Here is a 23303-nt window from a genome sequence, read left to right on the forward strand (position 1 = left end):
AACAACGGAGGTCACCTAATAAACACCGGAAGTCGGATAATTAACAACAGATGTCACTTAATAAACACCGGATGTCGGCATTCTGTAGAGATAAACAGCGTAGGTCACCTAATACACAACAGAGGTCACTTGATAAACACCGGAAGTCGGTTAATTAACAGCAGATGTCACTTAATGACCGGAAAAGAGATAAGACACCTCGTACTATATCTCAACACCGGAAGTCATTTAATTAACAACAGCTGCCACTTAACACCGGAAAAGAGATAAGACACCTCGTACTATATCTCAACACCGGAAGTGTGACGTCACTTCCGGCGGTGAACCGCTGCCGATACTACTCTTATAAGTAAAAATAAATGTCATACTGAAAAAGAAAATACGAAGAAGAAGAACCTGAAGACGCTGCTGTATCTCTGACGTCATGGAAAAATTTTTCCCGGATTAATACAGCTCGTCGGAGCGAGAAATCTTTTGTCCTTTTTTTTTTTTTTTTTTTTTGCTTTCTTTCTTATATGAGTTTCTGAAGCGTGTTGAGACCGATAACAAAGTTTTCCAACATTTACACACACTTGTAGTTTGAGACGGAAGAAAATTAGAAAAAAAAAAAATCAACCATTCTTCAAGATATTCGCAAAGCAATGAAATTACATAAAAGAACTATTTTTGAATCGAATGCCGTGTAATACAGAATTTAAATTTGACAGCCCATGATTTGATACCTCTCCGGAGAAATTTGAGCTACACATTTTCGTTACGAGATAATACTTGTGTTTGAGGGGGATGTTCGAGTATTACGTCAGCAGATTTTTTAGCCATTTTTGACCCCTCCCCCCGTCAGCAAAAGTCAGCAAAACTCAAAACTCTGACCCCCCCCTCCCCCCGCCAGCAAAATTTAGTCAGCTCTGCCCACCTCCCAACGTATATTTGGATCAAAGATTCCCCCCTAGACCATCAAAAATTTATTTTTGACGCATAAAATATTTTAAACACTGAAATTTCGAAATAAAAATACCTTTATATGTTCTTATAATCAATTTCTGTTAATTTCAATGCTATTTGAAGGTTCAAAATTTGTTTCTAAGAAATTCATTGCTCACCTCATGACCCGTGGGCCAAATGTGGCCCGCCACCTAATTAGTCACACCTAATTTTGTAAAAATGAACCAAGCGGCACATTCACAGATCACTTGAGTGACTCGCGGCACAGTTCCAGGACACTCAAACAGTTCGTAGCACATTTAGAGATCCCTTAAGTGACGTATGGCGCAGTTTTAGAGCACTTAGACGGCCCGTATTACAGTTGTACATTACTCAAGTTACACACATGCGGTACATTACCAGATTACCTAAGTGAACCACGGCTTAGTTATGGATCGCTTGAGTGACGAGCTGCGCTGTTCCAGAGCACTCTTAAGTGGCCCGCAACACATTTGTAGAACACTTGAGCGGCTCGGACACATTTCCAGATCATTTGAAGGATCCGGGGAACATTGAGAAATCACTGACGTGGCTCTATAGAGGATTTATCAGAAGAATGTTAGTTCACGTGGCCACAGACTAGAGAAAAGTTTTTCTCGTATTCGGCACACGTATTTGGATTCTTAATGGCAAGATGCCATTAAGAATATTTAAAATTTTTATAAAGGATGGTTGATGACGTAAGCATCATTCGCCCCTCCCCGGCATCAAAAGTCAGCAAATCCGAATAACCCCCCCCCCCCCGTATCGATGCTGATGTAATACTTGTGTGTGAATGGCCTCTAAGGAACTACAGTATGTCGAATGAAAAAAAAATCTTTTTATAAATTTTTCTAAGACTATCATTGGTTCTATTATTGTAGTAAAAAGGAGGGTTTAAAACTTGAGTCAAGAGTATCATTGAACTACTATTACTACTTAACCCTACATGCACCTCGTACACATTCCTCTACGGAATTTCTAACGAATACTCGCCGGAGTGTGCGTCGTACGTGTTGTGAACCTAACGTGAGGTTTGTTTCAGTTTTATGCTTATTATGTGTAGTGCTGTCATCTGCCATCAATTCAATCAGTATTATTGAACTGCATAATCACAGTTTTTTTGGGGGTTCGGGTTTTAATTTTTTTTTTTTTTTTTTTGCTGTTTTTGTGGTTCTTAAGAGCGAGGGGTCGGCTTATACACAAACGGGCATATTGTATACTCGAATATATATACGGTTAATTATGGTAATTAAGCAAATTGTCACTGTTTCACGATGAGGTAAGTAACTCATTTGACACTTTGTGTCACTCATGTGACACACTCACTCATTTTGACTTTCCAGGTCACTGGGAAGTCAGGGAAATGAGAAATGGAGACGGAGAAAATGTAAAATATATTTATATAGAATAGCTCAGCGAAAAATTCCGTAAATCGAAAAACATTTAGGAAGTTAAGATTTTGAATTATATATTTTTCTTTAGGAGTTTCGCGGTCAGGGAAAGTCAAGGAAATTATTTTGCTGGGAACACAGCGTAAAGCCGCCAGGTTTGCTGACCAATCCGTGTCAAGTTACAGGCTGTATCACTAAGGGCCGTATTCACCGACATGGTTTAAACTGTAGTCACAATTTTTGAATAAAAGATCAACATAGATTGGTTAAGAACCTGAATTTAACCAATCAGTGTGGATCCCATATCAAAAAATTGTGACTATAGTTTAAATCGTGTGTCGGTCAATGCCGCCCTTACCGTATCAGGTCCACTGCGTACCTGGCCTAAACAGATAAAAAAGATTCAAATTTTCAAAGGAAAATATATGTAAAGTGAAACCCCCTTCCAAAACGGACATTCTCCGTTAGCGTACACCTCCCATTAACGGACATGACCTCTATTATGATTTTTTTTCACTCTCTGCTGGCATTTCAATGAACATTTTCTGACTTATCGGTGATTAAAATTCTTAATTTTTCGCCATTTTTTTGCCCTTTCAAAATTTCTGAAATTTTTTTTTTTAGGACTTGAAAAGTGGCAAAAATCAAGAAATCCAATCATCGAGATATCTCGGAAAAACTTTCATTCAAATGTTTTAACAAATTTCTTCCAGAAGAAAAAGTAGCAAATTTTATTAATTGATTTTTTTTTTTGCATTTGTGAGGGCTGTATAAAAATTCTGTATATCCTTCCAAATCATCGTAGCGTGTCACTATCACGGATGAATTTTCATCCTGCTGCTAACACGTTGTCCCCATACAGTAGAACCTCTCGATAACTGACACTCGTGTGCCCAAAATTTTTGTCCGCTAACGGGGAGTGTCCGCTATTGGGGAGGTACGATATACAGTAGGACCTCGTTTAATAGCGTGTCACTATCACGGATGAATTTTCATCCTGCTGCTAACACGTTGTCCCCATACAGCAGAACCTCTCGATAACTGACACTTGTGGGCCCAAAACTTTTGTCCGCTAACGGGGAGTGTCCGCTATTGGGGAGGTACGATATACAGTAGGACCTCGTTTAATAGCGTGTCACTATCACGGATGAATTTTCATCCTGCTGCTAACACGTTGTCCCCATACAGCAGAACCTCTCGATAACTGATACTTGTGGGCCCAAAACTTTTGTCCGCTAACGGGGAGTGTCCGCTATTGGGGAGGTACGATATACAGTAGGACCTCGTTTAATAGCGTGTCACTATCACGGATGAATTTTCATCCTGCTGCTAACACGTTGTCCCCATACAGCAGAACCTCTCGATAACTGACACTTGTGGGCCCAAAACTTTTGTCCGCTAACGGGGAGTGTCCGCTATTGGGGAGGTACGATATACAGTAGGACCTCGTTTAATAGCGTGTCACTATCACGGATGAATTTTCATCCTGCTGCTAACACGTTGTCCCCATACAGCAGAACCTCTCGATAACTGATACTTGTGGGCCCAAAACTTTTGTCCGCTAACGGGGAGTGTCCGCTATTGGGGAGGTACGATATACAGTAGGACCTCGTTTAATAGCGTGTCACTATCACGGATGAATTTTCATCCTGCTGCTAACACGTTGTCCCCATACAGTAGAGCCTCTCGATAACTGACACTTGTGGGCCCAAAACTTTTGTCCGCTAACGGGGAGTGTCCGCTATTTGGGAGGTACGATATACAGTAGGACCTCGTTTAATAGCGTGTCACTATCACGGAGGAATTTTCATCCTGCTGCTAACGCGTTGTCCCCATACAGTTGAACCTCTCGATAACTGACACTCATGGGCCCAAAACTTTTGTCCGCTAACGGGGAGTGTCCGCTATTGGGGAGGTACGATATACAGTAGGACCTCGTTTAATAGCGTGTCACTATCACGGATGAATTTTCATCCTGCTGCTAACACATTGTCCCCATACAGTAGAACCTCTCGATAACTGACACTCGTGGGCCCAAAACTTTTGTCCGCTAACGGGGAGTGTCCGCTATTGGGGAGGTACGATATACAGTAGGACCTCGTTTAATAGCGTGTCACTATCACGGAGGAATTTTCATCCTGCTGCTAACGCGTTGTCCGCATACAGTAGAACCTCTCGATAACTGACACTCATGGGCCCAAAACTTTTGTCCGCTAACGGGGAGTGTCCGCTATTGGGGAGGTACGATATACAGTAGGACCTCGTTTAATAGCGTGTCACTATCACGGATGAATTTTCATCCTGCTGCTAACACGTTGTCCCCATACAGCAGAACCTCTCGATAACTGACACTTGTGGGCCCAAAACTTTTGTCCGCTAACGGGGAGTGTCCGCTATTGGGGAGGTACGATATACAGTAGGACCTCGTTTAATAGCGTGTCACTATCACGGATGAATTTTCATCCTGCTGCTAACACGTTGTCCCCATACAGCAGAACCTCTCGATAACTGATACTTGTGGGCCCAAAACTTTTGTCCGCTAACGGGGAGTGTCCGCTATTGGGGAGGTACGATATACAGTAGGACCTCGTTTAATAGCGTGTCACTATCACGGATGAATTTTCATCCTGCTGCTAACACGTTGTCCCCATACAGCAGAACCTCTCGATAACTGACACTTGTGGGCCCAAAACTTTTGTCCGCTAACGGGGAGTGTCCGCTATTGGGGAGGTACGATATACAGTAGGACCTCGTTTAATAGCGTGTCACTATCACGGATGAATTTTCATCCTGCTGCTAACACGTTGTCCCCATACAGCAGAACCTCTCGATAACTGATACTTGTGGGCCCAAAACTTTTGTCCGCTAACGGGGAGTGTCCGCTATTGGGGAGGTACGATATACAGTAGGACCTCGTTTAATAGCGTGTCACTATCACGGATGAATTTTCATCCTGCTGCTAACACGTTGTCCCCATACAGTAGAGCCTCTCGATAACTGACACTTGTGGGCCCAAAACTTTTGTCCGCTAACGGGGAGTGTCCGCTATTTGGGAGGTACGATATACAGTAGGACCTCGTTTAATAGCGTGTCACTATCACGGAGGAATTTTCATCCTGCTGCTAACGCGTTGTCCCCATACAGTTGAACCTCTCGATAACTGACACTCATGGGCCCAAAACATTTGTCCGCTAACGGGGAGTGTCCGCTATTGGGGAGGTACGATATACAGTAGGACCTCGTTTAATAGCGTGTCACTATCACGGATGAATTTTCATCCTGCTGCTAACACATTGTCCCCATACAGTAGAACCTCTCGATAACTGACACTCGTGGGCCCAAAACTTTTGTCCGCTAACGGGGAGTGTCCGCTATTGGGGAGGTACGATATACAGTAGGACCTCGTTTAATAGCGTGTCACTATCACGGAGGAATTTTCATCCTGCTGCTAACGCGTTGTCCGCATACAGTAGAACCTCTCGATAACTGACACTCATGGGCCCAAAACTTTTGTCCGCTAACGGGGAGTGTCCGCTATTGGGGAGGTACGATATACAGTAGGACCTCGTTTAATAGCGTGTCACTATCACGGATGAATTTTCATCCTGCTGCTAACACGTAGTCCCCATACAGTAGAACCTCTCGATAACTGACACTCGTGGGCCCAACACTTTTGTCCGCTAACGGGGAGTGTCCGCTATTGGGGAGGTACGATATACAGTAGGACCTCGTTTATACGACGTTTGGCTTCGGTCGCAATTGGCTCCTATAAAAATGATACACCGGTGGTTATGCATATAATCATCAATCGTCTCGATAAAGAAAGTTTCATTAAATTTCATTATATTTATCACTTTTATCGGTGATTATGCGTAATTCCCAAATAAAGTTGGAAAGTCTGATAAATTATAACCTTTCTTCTCTTCATTAAACCAATCAATTATTTTCATACGTAGATGATACGTGCACTACACATATTTTGTAGTAGAAATTGAATTAAATTATAATAAGTGTGCAGAAGATAAAAAGTCATTATCTGTCTTTTAATGTGGGCCTCACGCCACAGTGCGTGAAACAAGGAAGGCCGGGTGGTGTCTCCAGTGGTGTAGTTGGTAGCATGCTTGCCCAGTATGCAAGAGGGCCTGGGTTCGAGTCCCGGCGGACACAAGATGGCTTTTCTTTCCGAGTTCACCTCAGCATAATATCCAGAAAATAAAATGTTTCCTTGAAAACCAACATTACCATTAGAATTCGCCATCCTGGACCATGACTATGTTCAGTTAATTAATAAAGTGATTCATTGACGGATTATCATATTTACCAGCACGAGCTTGGGACTATATATAATCACCGTTGAATATGATAAATTCCCTATTTATGAAAAAATTCACAAATTAAAGTTTGCATATAGAAATGTCCTCTCTACTTGTTAATACAAAATGCATTGAAAGACTGGTTATTTGTGGAGATGAAGATTTACAAGGAAGAAAATTCATCACTGCCCCCACGGGGATTCGAACCCCGGTCTCTCGCTTGCCGGACAAGTGCTCTACCATCTAAGCTATGGAAGCAGATAGAATATTTAAACCTTGGAGCGTATATATATGTTGAAAGGTAGCAGCAATCAACTAATAGCTCGTAAATGACAGGCCACCAGATGGCCACATGCATATAGAAATGTCCTGTCCACTTGTTAATACAAGATTCATTGAAAGCACTCGTCCGTCAAGCGAGAGACCGGGGTTCGAGTCCCCGTGGTGGCAGGGATGAATTTTCTTCCTTGTAATCATCATCTCCAGAAATAATCAGTCTTCCAATGATTCTTGTAAAATAGAGTTTGCCTGATTTTACTGTCCGTTATCGAAAGTGTCCGCTAACGGGGAGTGAAATACATTAACGCCCTATTCCACGGGACCGGGATCAGAAAAGTGTCCGTTAACGGGAAGTGTGTGTGTATTTTTATTTAATTTTAAAATCAACCCCATAGAATTTTTATTCCTTTCGGAGAATCTTCGTAAAACACTCCATATACTGTATATTCGCTCTAAGAGCCATAGATTTGATACGGTACTGTCCGCCGTTGAACGATGAATATTGATTAGTTGAAAACACGATGAACACGAGACTCTGGGGGGGGGGGAGGGCGAGGGGGGGGGGGCTTTCGTGGAATATTTGGCTTCGCTGTGTAATATGTATACATGTATGAATGGTAGTCTCTTCATTTTGCGAAAGAGAGGGAGATCCTATAAAAGATCAAGTTTCGGTTGTTAAACGCGATTCAAAGATCGAACCTGATACGTAAAGCCCGAGTTGAATAGAAAATCTCCCGCTGAATGTCTCTTTTCCATTATATTCGCCCATGTCGGTTGGCGTTATCTCCGGGCAAGTTTGCCCGACTCAAATTTTATGTTTATATTGAGGATAAAGCACAGAGAATTTATTCAAATAAACAACTCTCGTGTTCTTTTGAGAGTCCGGAATCGAGGAAAAACATTATAATCACTGATGGATTTTCATCATGAGTATCAATCATCACATTACGCTTGTTTAAAAAGTTATGCGATGAATTATGTTGTTAAGTAAGACCTCGGTATAACGTCGTCATCCGGCCTATAACGTCACTTTTTATTGGTTCCTGACAGCATATTAGTAGAATTAAGATTATTCGTTCTTTAGTTACCCCGTTTTTGAAGTCATTTTTGTTGTGTCCCCAGGGGTGACGTTATACCGAGATCTGACTGTAATTGGTGTTATTAATTTCTCTTGGAATGAGTTGGTTGCGTCGAGATCTGTTTTTTGTTTTCTCAGACCCATTTACGGACACCCCCCCCCCTCTCCTTTTGAAAAAAACAAAAACAAAACATCTTTGTGCATGCTCCCCTCCACATTTCGGGGGGGGGGCTTAGTTTTTAATAATGAATCTTTTTTTTTTTATACTTAAAGCTTTTCGAGAAGGGGGGGGGGTCGTCGAAAATCATGGCCTAGGGCATAGCTTCCCAACCTTTTTTGTCCCATCGCCTCCTTTCTTCACAATTTTTTTTCCCAACGCCCCCCAACGCAATCCATTCCATAGGATCCTATGTTATATCCATAGCTTCTACCACCCCCCCCTGGAACATTCCATCGCCCCCCAGGGGGCGTTATTGCCCACGTTGGGAATCACTGGCCTAGGGGTATAGGTGGTGATGAACTTGATAGTCTGGGGTTGGGCCGTAACTAGAATTTTTGCCGCCGCCCCACAACTAAAATTCGATAATTCTATAACGGTACTTTTTGTTCCCATCTAAAATTGACTTGGTTGGGGGGGGGGGGAGTACATATAAGAGCTACGCGTGCCCTTGTTGGCACACGAGGCATGAGCTATGAAGAGAGACTTAATTTCTTGAATATGTTCACATTGGAAGAACGCGGGTGACGGGGAGACATGATCGCAATGTTTAAAATTTTAAAAGTAATGAATAGGATGGATCATGAATTATTAATAAGCATTCAATCGACTTCTTCAACAAGGGGACCTCTAGTATCGATGACTGGTAAGGGTGGAGATGTCGCAGAAAAATAAGGTTGCTAATAAATAGAATATATTACACCCACTTCCGGGAGCAATGGATTCTAACACAATTGACACATTTGAAGAAAAATACGATAAACACGTTGGGGGTAGATCGAGAAGCTATCCATACTTAGAATAAGACAACCATAAATATTTTTATGGGCATTGTATAATATTTTATCATTTATATACAGTATATTGTTATTAGTTTTTATAATTGCACTTTTGATTGGGTTGCTGAATAAACGCCAGGGGCTCTGCCACCGAACTTATCCCGTTGCCGAGATCTCTTCCAGCCCATCTTCGTGGCAGAGTCTGGAACAAAGTGAGTGCACGTAACAGTCTGACCGTATAGCTAAAGTTGTGCTTGATATTTCAGTGTTGCCATCTATACTTCAAATTGTGAGTGAAGTGTAATGATTGAATATTTGTTACGTTGTAGACCTGTTGCTCTCTGTGGCGAGACTTTTTATAGGGGAGATCGGCTCGCATTCGCGCCTTGAAGTTGGGAACTTAATTGGGTTGCTGTATCTCATAAGTAAAACCCGGATTAAATTGGATTTGCCTTTAAAAATGATTTGCCTTTTTTTAGCATTAATGCATATAAATGCATAAAATCAAACAATTTTAAGAATAAATGCGTATTTTTTGAAGCTTTATTTATAATATAAATATTGCTTATAATATTTTCATAACATCGTTTTTTTCTCCCCGCAGGTAGGATTTAGTGGATTAATAGAGATGTTTGTAATACTGTATTTTCAAAATATCAACCGTTTTAATATGTAAGGTTATTTCTAGATATATGTCAAAAGTGTTCAATTTTTTGTAGCAAGTGTCAAAGAGTACTTCTGTTTCTGATATTTCGTTACTGAGCATCTGCAGTTATTTGCATATGGAAGTACATACATACGTGGGGGGATATTTTTTGAAATGAATATGCACTAAGAAATAGAAAATATACATTTTAAAAACATATCTGCTTTTTTTTTGCATGGTGATTTTTTTAATGCATATATTTTCTCATTTTGGTACATATTTCCGAATTTTCGACTTTTCGGGACTTTTAAATGCACATTTTGAGATTTTTCATCCAAATTTTGTCCTTTTTTAATGCATATTTTGATATTTTTCGTGCACATTTTGGCATTTAAAAATATATTGAAGGTGATTTTTAGCGAACTATAAAAAATATCGTCGTAGCAGTTTCTAAATCTCTCAAAAATGATAGAGGTATTTATCGTAGTAGAGGATATCGTTGTATCGAGAGGAGTTTAACATTGGGCAAAAAGGCAATTTCAAACAAGATTTGAAAAAAATATATATATCGTTGCAAAAAGGGATTTATCGTTTCATCGAGTATCGTTGTAGCGAGGTTTCATAGTAATTTATTCAAGACCAGTTCGATTCCTCTGCACCGACAATTGTCACTTGAAGGCACGTTGAGGGAAATTGCAGAAAAATAAATAAATAAATTAACACTCTTTAGTATATATGCTTGAAGAAAAGGTTACGAAATTTCGAATGACGTCACCGTCCGTCGGTCTCAGATAATATGACGTCATCACATGTTCCCTCGTCAAGTTATTCAATATGCCAGTGTTGGATTGTTCAATTCTCGAGGTTGATCGGTGTATAATGTATCGTTATACACGATATGTAATACATATGTCATTTTCTCTCGGGGGGTATTGTTTCGTGTTCGAGAAAACTGCGCTTGACAAAAAAAGGAAAATAATCCTAACCCATAGAGATGCTGAGAGTACTTTTTTTTGCTATATTTTAATATTGAAAGAAATATATTATGCATATGAAACAATATCCTGTAAAGAAAATACTGTTGAAATTTACCCTGCGCATCCCTTATATAGGCTACGGTAAATATGATATCAATCGGTTATATTAATCGTGCATGGTCGTCAATCGTCTCGGTAAGTTTGATAAATTTATCACTTTTTTTACCGGTTATTATGCATAATACCCAAACGTCGTTGGTAAGTTTGATAAATGCTTGAAATTTATCGCTTTTCAACGGCGGTTATGCATAATACCCGAGCGTCGTTCGCAGACATGATAAATCGTATCAAGTTATTCACATTTGCGAGTTATTATGCATCGCCATTTAGTGGTAATTATAATAAATCGTTCCCAGTATCCGTGATAAGATTTATCATTTAGATGGCTGTACTTGCGAGCTAGAGTCTGAACTGGATATAATGAACTCTGATTTAACGAATTTTTCCGAACATCCCCGAAACGAACTCCTATTTGACGAATTTTATCGTATCCCGATACAATGAACTCATAATTTAACAATATTTTTTAAGTAACGTGATCCTCACGTGTTCCCGAGAGATCTGTACGATCTGTCCAGGGAATTTGAAATTCTTCGATTTAACAAATTTTTAATCCTGAAATCACGATTTTAATCATTAAATCATGAAATTCATTAAACGGGAGTTCGTTTCATCGGTCCCGGCTATATTTGACAAACATGCTAGACTCATTTGGGAATTCTTTTCACATTCATCAAACTCGCCAAAGACACTTGGGTATTATGCATAAACGCCGGTTAAAGTGGATTTTTGTTTTCCAGCATTCATCAAATTTACCAACGACGCTTGGTTATTATGCATAATAATGGCCGATAAAAAAAAAAGATGAGTTCAGGGATATTTTTCAAATTTATCAAAATGGTCGGTGGTGATTATGCATAATTCATTACATTTACCAACGTAACATATGCATGTGGAAACATTATGCTGTAAAGAAAAAGCTGTTGAAATTACCCTGCGCACCCCCTAGCACATACATTTGCAATTTTTTTTGGACTTTTCAAGAGAGTTAGTTCTCTCTCTCTCTCTCACCATAGGAGAATGATAAATGCGTTTGGATTTCCTTTTCTCCTCTCCCTTTCTACCATTCTCCTCGGCAAAAACTCTCTCTTTCTCCTCAGGAAAAATCAATTTGTCCTGGAGCTTTTGTGAGCTTTTCCTGCTCCCAAGCCCCAGGATTACATTAGGGATTACCGGGTAACATTGTACTGCGGAAGACGCGAGTTGTAGCAAGGGCTGGTTCGTCGGCAGCGGTGGCGGCGCAGGGCTTCTCCGTGCTATTTCTCGCTTGTAACATACATATGAATTCGTATACTTGGAATGGGAATATATAGTTTTGCTGAGAAAATCCGAGATCGCGTGTAGTGTTGTGTTAGAATATGGGAGGGGGGGGGGAATTGTATTCCCAACTATTTGTATATGTATTACATCTATTATTTATATATTTATTTACATGGAATTATTATGTATTATTATTTTTTGGTCCCTTTGAAGTTGGTAATGGAATCCCTGGATTTTTCGTGCACCGAATTGCGTTGTTGTTGTAATGTATCTTATAGGATTATCGGGTGTGTGCTGTCATTTATCTTGTGATTTCACGGGAGAAATAATTTATATGAACGTATATTTTGTGATTTATTTCTTTGAAACATACATGAAAGAAGATACCAGTTGGACAGTGTGGTTTTTCAAAGGAAATGTTTTCTGGAAGTATAAGGTGTCGCATTAATTCGTAAATAATTTAAGAAATTCATAAAAATTGAGTGGAATTGGCATATTTGAGTGCTGTATTTAGGCCTACACAACTAGAATTTTACGGGCGTTTTTTGTAGTCCTATTTAATTTTTTTCTCCTTTTTTTCAGCCACCTCTCGTTGGGCAATTTGCGTATTGTGGTTTCTAATTTTTTATTTGTATTCGTATTTTTGAGTCTTTTCAAAATTTCGAAAAATATTTTAGAGACTTTATTGTTTTATAACGAGAAAAAAGTGGCAAAAGTCAAGAATTTTTCAATCCCCAAATGTCTCAGCAAATATTTTTTCAATGTTTTGGGGAATTTCTTTCAGTTTTAATAAAGAAATACAAGTATGAAAATTTTAAATTTCATATTTTGTCTATTATTAATTTACAAACTCAGTTCTCGAACTCGTTTCACTTTTTTTTATTCCCTTTTGAGATACTTCATAAGACACCTCATATATACAGTACTATACAGGCATCCCTCGCGTCGCGCGATTAATTGGTTACATAAAATAATCGCGTAAAGTGAGTTGAATTTAACATGGGTAAGATGGGGTTTCCTTTTGAAGAATAAGGAAAAAAACAATTTCCAACAGTAAAATAGTTTTTTTGAATGAACTAATTATTCAAACTTATAAATAAATATTGTCAGTTTAGGCTATATATATATATATATGAATAAAACTTCAATTAACACTCTTTACTTCTTTCTTCACTGCTTTGATTGATTCTAGTGAATGTGGATGTTTTCTTTCCTGAAGAGCCTTATATGATAGGCTGATAGCGTTTTTGATGAAAGCAATGGAAATTAAGCTGCAAAACAGTATTCTTCGTCTCTTTACCAAAATTTTGCGAAGAAAGCTAAAGAATTCCCGAATATCCCTCGCAAATATGATAATTTTAGATTCATTAGGATCGTTTGTGATTAAAGTTCTGATGGTATTGTCGATGTTTGCAAAAAAAAAAAAAGGTGCTCATTAGTGAGATCTGGTTAGATGGGCTTATCTTCCATATTTGTCTCATCTACATCAACAAATCCAACGGATTTTGTCATTTTAATATGTCGTATTCTGATTTGCAAGCCCATTTTTCAGGATTAAAATCAAACTACAGACCGAATTTCGCGCGTCGCAATTTCTAAAATCAAATTTCAAAATAGCGTAAAGCGAGGGATACCTGTAATTAGGAAAGTTCGTACGATTCCAATATCATCCACTTTCGTTCCTGAAATACCAAGAAACTTGTATTACCCTCTATCAAACGAAATACTCGTTTTTCTCTTATTACTTCACAAGGAATTGCGTCACGATGAGAGCAACGGGTCTGAGGTGACGTCACATATAAACCGCACGTGATGTTTTTCTTTTCTTTTGGGCTTTCAAGGATGCCTACGCAATGCCTAGCGGGAAGCGGTACGCATGTATGTATGTATGTATCGAAGATTGAATGTAATATGGCATACTTTCTTTCTGAGCTCGTTCTGATGATGCCTGTTGGTGTAATAACGAGTTCTGCTTGGAGAAAGAAAAAGAGAAAGGTCGCTTGTTTGCGGTCGAGAAGCGAAAATGTATGTACGCATATACGCTCGCGTGGACGCCAAACAGCAGCAGGTCGTGTCATCCGGGTCTTGTTCTTTTCGGCTGTAGCATAAAAAAAAAAACGTTTTCTTAATTTTTTCTCACATTTGTGTCACTTCCAGACACTCGATTTGCATACTAAGTGATTAAAGGCTCCGAGGGGAAAATTATCTTTGCTGTTGTTTGAAGCGAATCTGATGGGCTACACACGGGTTGATCTTGTTAAGACTAAGGTTGATTCAAGAAAGTTTCGACACTGCTGCGAGAGTATCATGTTCATTATGATTCAGCGGTCTTGCTTTGAAAGTGGCAACTTTCGTTTTCATGATGGTTTGACAAATTGAAAAAAAAAAACCAAAATTATGCGCCAGCCAAATTTCTTAAGAGCCAAGCAAGTTTTTTTCTCTAGAAAAGTCTTTAATAATGTTTCTTTCGACATTTCCGTGACTCCCCGTCCCATGTTTGAACGCATTTTTACAAAATGAGACTGGGACACGGAAGTCCCGGAAAAGTAGGAAGATACATTTTTGCAAAATCAGAAAATTTTTTGCCATCCTTATACGCCAATTTAGCAATCTCTCGGGCATAAAAAATTTTAGGTGCCTGTCCCTATTTTCTTGTCGCCATGGTGACCTGGCGCTCGGGATTTGTCAAACCCTTCTCTAAAGTTTGGCAACAGTTCTGTTGGACTCTCTCGTAAGAGGAAGTTTTCGAGGGGATATACGATGTGTAACTTGGGCTTTCTCGTCGCTCGCTATTGATAGCCATGATTATTACTGGCCGACTTGATACTCGATTTTGTAGCTCCAAAAAAAAAACGAAGTAAAATATCCAATCATTATTCTTTGAAACTGCGGGCCCTAGTATCGACTGGCGTACACGTACTTCTAATTTACGACCGTTTTTATGAGATGGGCCATCATATGAATAATCGGCACCGGGGGCGCACTTACCAGACGCGGGACCCGGTGCGAAAATAATAGCAGGGCCCCTTAGCCTCGCATTTTTTTTTCTTCTGTAAGAGGGGGGAATCCTAAATTCAGAAAATGGAAATCAGGAAAATTCGCAATAAATGCGAGAATTAATTTCAGAATTGGTGAAAGTTCAGAATAAAAGAAAGAAAGTATTTCAGAATTTTTAATGATAATTTAGAATAAATGAAAATTGCAGAATTGGTGAAAGTTCAGAATTGTAGAATTGATGAAAGTTCAGAATTTGAAAATTAATGAAAGTTCAGAATTTGAAAATTAATGAAAGTTCAGAATTTGAAAATTCATGCAAATTTAGAATTTTAGAATTTATGCAAATTTTGAATTCCAGAATTGATGCGAATTTAGAATTCCAGAATTGATGCGAATTCAGAATTGTAGAATTGATGCGAATTCAGAATTGTAGAACTGATGCGAATTCAGAATTGTAGAATTGATGCAAATTTAGAATTCCAGAATTGATGCAAATTTAGAATTCCAGAATTGATGCAAATTTAGAATTCCAGAATTGATGCAAATTTAGAATTCCAGAATTGATGCAAATTTAGAATTCCAGAATTGATGCAAATTTAGAATTCCAGAATTGATGCAAATTTAGAATTCCAGAATTGATGCAAATTTAGAATTCCAGAATTGATGCAAATTTAGAATTCCAGAATTGATGCGAATTGTAGAATTGACGCAAATTCAGAATTCCCGAATTAATGTGAATTCCGAATTGTAGAATTATCGGCGCCATCAGAACTTACAATTATTAAAGTTCTTTCGGAAAAACAAAAAACCAACATCCCCCCCATGAGCTTCTAATCTTCCAGAAAAGGCTATTACTTTACAGTTGAACTGTATGTACGTGATTCATGAGTATAAAGCCTTTCTCATACACAAGCAAAACTCGATTATATTCACAAAACGATGTATTTTTTTTCCCCTATGAATCCATCCCTCCCATACACACATACTCATTAGGATACAAGTAGTCATCACAGCGTAAAATTGTGTCCATCTTCAACGCGGCTTTGCTCTTCTCCATGACGAGTATAATGGAGGTTAGGGTCAACGCACTTGGGTTTTTATTGGGCAGCTACAGAGCCTAGCTACAGATAGGCTATACCATGATTTTCCAGTTTTGACTATCTCTCTTTTTCCTCTGCTATGTGTGTGTGTGTGTGCATGGTTGGCTGATCACTCTAACGGGCAGGCCAGCAAGAAACTTTTAGGCTGACAAGGTTCGCTACGGGCTTGTGATGGCGAACTTCGCTGTTTTGTGATGTATGATCACTGATTCTTTTCTCCCACACCCCCACACCACAAATTCAATTTTAATATTTATGTAACGAGCCAGCCGTGTAGAGAAGAAATGGCTGTGCATTATGTTTCATGGTCATTTTATATGGACAGTAACACAACTTCAAAAAATTTTATTGTGGGAAGTCCAACAAACGCGTATGCAGTTTTATGGCTGATTTCTGTTATCATTGAATATCACTTGGTTTCCTTGTTTTCGGTGGTGAGAATTTCTGTTTTATTTAGCCTCTCGGTGAATTTAGCATCGTCATGGTCACGGGAGGTAGGATTCGCGATTGAGCATGGCTGTAACAGTCACCATTATGCTCTAGAACAGTGTTTCCCAAAGTGGGCGATGTAATGGGGGTGGGGGATAGGAACTACGAGTATAACATAGGATTCTATGGGTTCGCTTGAGTCGGGGAGCGATGAGAGAGAAAAAATTTCTGATGGGGGGGGGGGGGCGATGGAACAAAAAGTTTAGGAAACCATGCTCTTCTAGAACATACATGCTCAACCTACGACCCACGCAATCATCTGATATGGCCCGCAACCTCCAACCCAATTTTTGAAAATGATCTAAGTGGCACTTTTTCAGGTCACTTGAGTAACCCGTGATATAGTTCCAGATCATTCAAAGGCCCGCGGCACATTTTCACATCACTTAAGTGGCCCGCAGCACATTCCCAGATCACTTAGGTGGCCCGCGGTACATTTCTAGTTTACTTCAGTGGCCCGCGGCGCATTTACAGATCATTTAATTAACTTTGCAACGCTGTTCCAGATCACTTGGTTTTAGTGGCCCGCATTTTCCTAATGTTTGAACACCCTCGCTGTAAAAAAGACTAGGGCAGTGTTTGCCAAAGTAGGCAATATCGCCCATTTGGGCGATGGAAGGGTCCGGGGGGGGGGGAGGACGGTAAAATCTTTGAGTCTATTATAGGGTTCTATGGGTTGACTTGAGTTTGGAAGCGATGAGAATTTTTTTTTGAAGAAGGGGGCGATATGGAACACAAAAAGTTTGGAAAATTATGGACTAGAGCAGTGTTTCTCAACCTATTGAAGTCCTGCCCCCTCCCCCCGAGACATATATATATATTTTTTTTTTTTCATTCCTACCCTGTCTTGTCCAGGGCCATGTGTGTGTGTATGTGCATGCATGGTTGGCTGATCACTCTAACGGGCAGTCCAGAAAGGTTCAGGCTGACAAGGTTCACTACGGGCTTGTGATGGCGAACTTCACTGTTCTGTGATGTATGATATCAATTATTTTTTTTTCTACCCCTCCCCCACCCCAGTTTCAATTTTAATAGTTATGCAACGAGCCAGCCGCAGAGCAAAAATGGTTGAGCTTTATCTGTTTCATGGTCATTTTATATGACAATCTCGAATTTTTTTTTGCTATGGTAAGCCGAACAAACGCGTATGTACTTTTACGACTGATTTCGATTATTACCAGTGCATATCGCTTGGTTTCTTTGTTTACGGGCGATCGGTCAGAATCCCTATTTTATTTAGCCTCTCGATAAATTTAGCACCGTCATGGTCACGAAAGTAGGATTCGTGAATGTTCTAGAACGGGGTGGGGGGGAGTCTTCAACCTTTCATACATCGCTGACCGAATTGAAACTTCCAACGAAGCCCGTGGGCCACCAACTCATTAGAATTATAAGGTGGAATCCAGATTTACAATGGCGCAAGTGACATCTTAACAGGAAAGGCCAACGGGACTCCTGACTTAAACACAGACCAATTGAAAACTTTAATTATTCTGAAATTATTTCTTTCATCAATTATCAATTATGGCTAGTTCCAAAATAATTTCTTTCAACAATTCTGGAAATGCTACTTATTAATTACTTGTTTTATATGTAGTTATTCTGAATTTACTTTAAATTATTCTGTACCGTAATTTCACACAACTATGGTCCAAAGTGCGTTGGTGGCCCGCAGGCTCCGTGGAAAGTTTCAAATTGTCCCGCCGTTTCTTAAGGGTTGAAGGACCCCCCCCCCCCACCTCCAACTCCAACCTAAGTAGTATTATTACAGCATAAGATACATACATTCAGTATTATTTCTACATAATGTTCGAAGATCTCATAAACATCAAGGTACTATTTCGCAGATGTCATGTTACTTCTACGAATTGAGAAAACTGTACCATTGTGAAATTAATATAATCATGTTTTCTATATACAGTACGTAAGTACGAAATGAAAGTACGTAATAAGAAACGAACTCGAATACGTCTTAAATACGTCGCAATTTATTGTTACATAAGGTCTGTCGCCATACACGTCGCCAACAAATTGTTCTTCTCACGGTGCATGCAGTATGTCCGTGTTCCACCCCATAACGATTAGCTCCAAGAGTCTCGCTGCTGCTGTTCCGACGAATAACAACCACGGATGATCGTCCAATCTTCTGTCTCTGGGAAACGGGATCAGGACCCTCAGGTTGTAGATGTAGGACTTGCATCATCTTCCGGATGTGGTCGGTCCTCCAAATTATCCTCAGAGTTATCCGCAAGGCAGGTACATGGGGGAGAAAAGAAACGAGGAAACATTGAGAAGAGTCCAAAAACTCTTGAAATTCACTGTGGTTAATTTAATTACAACCCATAGGACCCTATATTGTACCCATAGGTTCTACCATCGCTCCCCACCACCGGGGGAGATATTGCCCACTTTGAGAAACACTGCTCTATATATCTTGTGTATACCTCTATAACGTGGATAGATTTTAAATAGCACCGTGTGTCCAACTTGAACAAATTTTACCGTAGATGTCCCATGTGCCATGTGTGTTGTGTTGGTGATGATTACTCTGGGTTTCGCGAACTACTCTGGGAAGTTTTACGCACTGTTGACGTTCACTCGACCTCGGCTTATAAAGTTCTTAAGACTTGTCCGGGTGTGACCATAGAGTGACGAATTAATTCCCTGGCAATTTTCATGGAACTACGCCAAGTAAGTGAGTCTGCAACTTGACCCTTTCGTCCGCTACTCCCCATAAACATCCTGGAATATTCTTCCGTACAGGACAGAGATGGCCACCGGGCGGTACCGCTGCAGCGATAGTCGAACCCATAATAGTGACTACTTCGAGTTTTGCGGACTACTTTGAGAAGATTTACGCAATGAGCGACGTTCACTCGACCCCGGCTTATAAGGCTTAATATGACATTCCGGTGTGTCCGAGTGTAGTTTGCGATCTAATGAGTATAAATAGTAAAATTTCATACTACGCCAAGTAAGTGAGTCTGCCACTGTCCCTTTTTTCGTTCGCTACTCCCCAGTCCAGGACTATCCTGGAAGTGGTTATCAGTGTTTCGCTAGAGATTGTGTGAGGCTTACTATTCGTTTAGAGGATGCCGAAAAGGAAAAAAGGCACCATAACCTCACAATAACGGACATCCATGCGACCGAAATTATCCGTTAGCGGATAAAGTCCGCTAGTACGAAGTGAAATACGTTAAAGCCCTCACTGTACTCGGAAAAGTGTCAGTCAATGGGCGTGGGATGGAGGTATCCGTTATTGGAATTATCCACTAGAATACCTAATGTTTGTTTAATATTTTTACGATGTCGATTATAACCCCGCCCTCTCCAAACTGCGGAAAATATTTCTGTTCCCGTGGTGATCCGTTATCGTGAGGTTCTACTCCGTTATACAGTCAGACCTCGGTATAACGTCAACCCGGGAACCAATTAAAAAAAAATGACTTTTAATAACGAGTAAATCAGATTTGCTAATTATTTTGCTGGGACTTTTAGAAAACTGACGTTATACTCACAGTATACGCACGGTATGGAAACGTTAAAAGTGATAGACGTTATACTGAGGTCTTACCTTTGCCTAGAACTAATGTTTCTAACCATTTTTTTTTTCTTTTGTGCCTATAGTCAAGGTTAACGCCAAGTTAGAGAAACTTTCCGTCGTAAATTTGGTCCGAAAATCAGCAGAAAATTTGTTATCCTTCAAGAAATAGCCCCCATAATCCGTGGCCCCCAATTTTTTTTCCTCACGGTCATCTTGCCTTAAATAGAAATTAATGCCATTGTCTACTGATAGTTACAAGAAAATACCATGGGGGATGCCCCCCACCAAATCGAGGTTGATAGCATAGGCATCGAAACCTCGGAGCTGCGACTATTTGAGTCACTCCCCCCCCCCACCCCGATAAATTTTGTGAGGTGGGCAATTAGAGAATGTACAACCTTCCCCCCCCCCCCAACCATAACGCTCTTGAGTCCCGTTGGAGAGACCACTGTTAGAATTAATTCGAACGTTATTTGAAATAATTGTGAATAAATAATTGTGTAATGGTAAATTGTGAAATGAAAAACAGACCTCTTCCCGCGATGGATCCGACGTCCTCGATCGTCGATGGGCGTCCGGTAGTCAGAGATTTTGTTGGAAGACTGAAGGAAGACATTGTCGAATTCCACGTTTTAAGGCGATTTCAACAATGATTTCGAATTGAGGAATGCCACAACAATGGGTGCATTTCTTGAGCATTCTTTTAAAATTAAACACTATTGCCTAACACTATTTGCGTAATATAAAAAAAAAAAAAAAGTTTTCTTTGTTCCTGGGTAAAACAGCTTCTTATGTTTACTCAGCCTGAATATTTATGAAAATGATGATTATGGTATTACATATCCCTCAATCAAGTGTCCCGTGGCACATTTGTAGATCACTCAAGTGACCTGTGGCCAGTGGCGTATTTACAAGGGAGAGTTAACGGGCTATATCCCAGGGTGGCAATCTCAGAGGAGCGGCAGATTTGAGGAATGATTGGCTAAGAAAATTAGTAGAATGGGAGAGGGGCGGCCAAAATTGTGTAACTCTCAATAAATCCGCTTCTGCTGAGACAGCTAGAGGATAGGTCAGTGAATGACCAAAAAGTGACCTAGAGAGGTTGTAAGTACGTGAGTGAGCAAAAAAATTACTTAGAGTGCGTGCAAGCATGAGAATGACCAAAATAGTGACCTAGAGTTTGAGCAAGCATGTCAATGACTGAAAGAGTGATCTACAGCTTGTGGAAGCTTGTGAATGACCATAAGAATGACTTAGAGCATGTGTAAACGTGTAAATGATCGAAAGAGTGACCCGGCAAGGAACCATGCCAGTGAGAAATCAAAAGAGTGACCCAGCAAGCAACCATGCCAGTGAGAAATCAAAAGAATGATCTATAGCTTGTGCTAGCATGTGAGTGACCAAAACAGTGTGCAAGCTTGTGAATACATCAGAATTTTAGGATGGTAATTACAAGTAGATCTAAGCATTTTCCAGCAAAAAAATATATATATTGACGAGTTCCACACTATCTAAAAAAAAGAAGATTAAATTTATAATAAAGGTCAAAACCTGAAATAAAATTTAAGTACACACTGGAAGTTTTTTCTTTATGTACAAAATCATTTTAATAACTAAGAGAAAATCACCCTTTTCTGTATAATCTTTATCATTCTGGATATCACAGAAAAACTGAAATGAATAATTGGAGAATCATTTAAAGTGACATAAGATTAAAATTGATCTCAGAATTAATTTAATTAGTAATATTAATCAAAAACTTTTTAGAATTAGTGAAAAAAAAATATTTGAGAACCAACCAAATTGATAATTAACGAAAATAATAATTAAAGAACACAAATGAAAGTCTTCAATTATTTTCGTCCCTGTTCAGTACATGAGTTGGTGGCCCGCAGGCTTCGTGGGAAGTTTCAGTTTGACCCACCGTGTCTGAAAGGCTGAAGACCCCCTGCTCTAAAACAGTGTTTCCTCAACCGCCGGGCCTTGACATCAGTAAAACCGGGCCATAAGTTGTGTGTTCACCGTTTCATTACTACCCATTCATTTCCCATTAGTCTTGTGTGTGACCGGGCCTACCACTCACAAAAAAAAGGAAATCAACCGGGCCGTGGCTTTAAAACCACTGCTCTAGGACATACATGCTAAACCTATATCCCACGGCAAATGGGACCCTCGGAGTTATCTGATGTGGCCCACGATCTCAAACCCAATTTTGTAAAAAATAAATTAAGTGGCACATTTTCAGATCTCTAAGTGACCCGTGACACAGTCCCAAATCATTCAAGCGGCCCGCGGAACATTTGCACATCACTCAAGTGACCCGCGGCGCATTCCCAGATCACAGAAGTGGCCCATGGCATATTTATATATCATTTGGGTTTTCACGTGCAAGGTTCCAGATCACTTAACTGACCCGTGGCACATTTACAGATCACATAAGTGACTCGTGGAATAACTATATATTATTTGAGCAATAGCTCCAGATCACTTAAATGCGGCACAAGCTGGTTGACTTAAGTGGCCCACGACACATTTATAGATCTCTTAAGTAACCTGTATCGCTGATCCAGATCACTCGATTAAGTGGCTCGCGAAACGTTTTCAAATCAATAAAGTGGCCCGCACTCTCCTAAAGATTGAACATCTCTTGCTCTCTAGAAGAGACTAGAGCTGTGTCTTCCAGACTGGGTAATATAGCCCCCCGCCCCCGGGGTGATGAAAATGTCCAAGAAGGCAGGTAGAAGCTTGAGTTTGGTATGGAATCCTATTGGTTGGCTCTTGAGTTTGGGAGCGACGAGAAGGAAAAAAAAGTTTTTTTTTTTTTGAAGAAGGGGGCGATGGGGGGGGGGGAGAGGAAGCAAAAAGTTTTGGTAACTGTGGACTAGAGCAGCGTTTACCATTCTTTTTCAACCGTGGTCCCATTTACACCATATTTTCTTCTCGTGGCTCTGCTGTCTTGTCCAGCCCTAAGCCCTACATCCTCATCCAAGAGGGAGACTCTTTCTACTTATCGAATCGAATTGAATTGAATGCAAACTAAATTAATTTTCACAACGAACAATTTTTTTTAATCTACCTCTCTTGGGATCTTTGGGAAAAATATGTCTGTGTGAAACTATGGGACGATCAAATGAACCTACACGAAAAATC

The 23303-nt window shown here is 39.9% G+C and overlaps 1 protein-coding gene and 1 non-coding gene across 3 annotated transcripts in view; both read left to right on the forward strand.

Moving 5' to 3' along the window:
* Positions 1-23303, forward strand: part of LOC149087959 (furin-like protease kpc-1) — a 253187-nt gene that overhangs the window by 19518 nt on the left and 210366 nt on the right. The gene's annotated exons all lie outside the window — the stretch shown is intronic.
* TRNAT-AGU (transfer RNA threonine (anticodon AGU)) lies at positions 6446-6521 on the forward strand. Its single transcript has one exon. It is a non-coding gene; the product is annotated as a tRNA-Thr (tRNA).

This window comes from Pholcus phalangioides, unplaced genomic scaffold (assembly GCF_987345545.1).
Source record: "Pholcus phalangioides strain wild (caught in Gottingen) unplaced genomic scaffold, Ppha-v1.0 ptg000003l_1, whole genome shotgun sequence".
NCBI lineage: Eukaryota > Metazoa > Arthropoda > Arachnida > Araneae > Pholcidae > Pholcus > Pholcus phalangioides.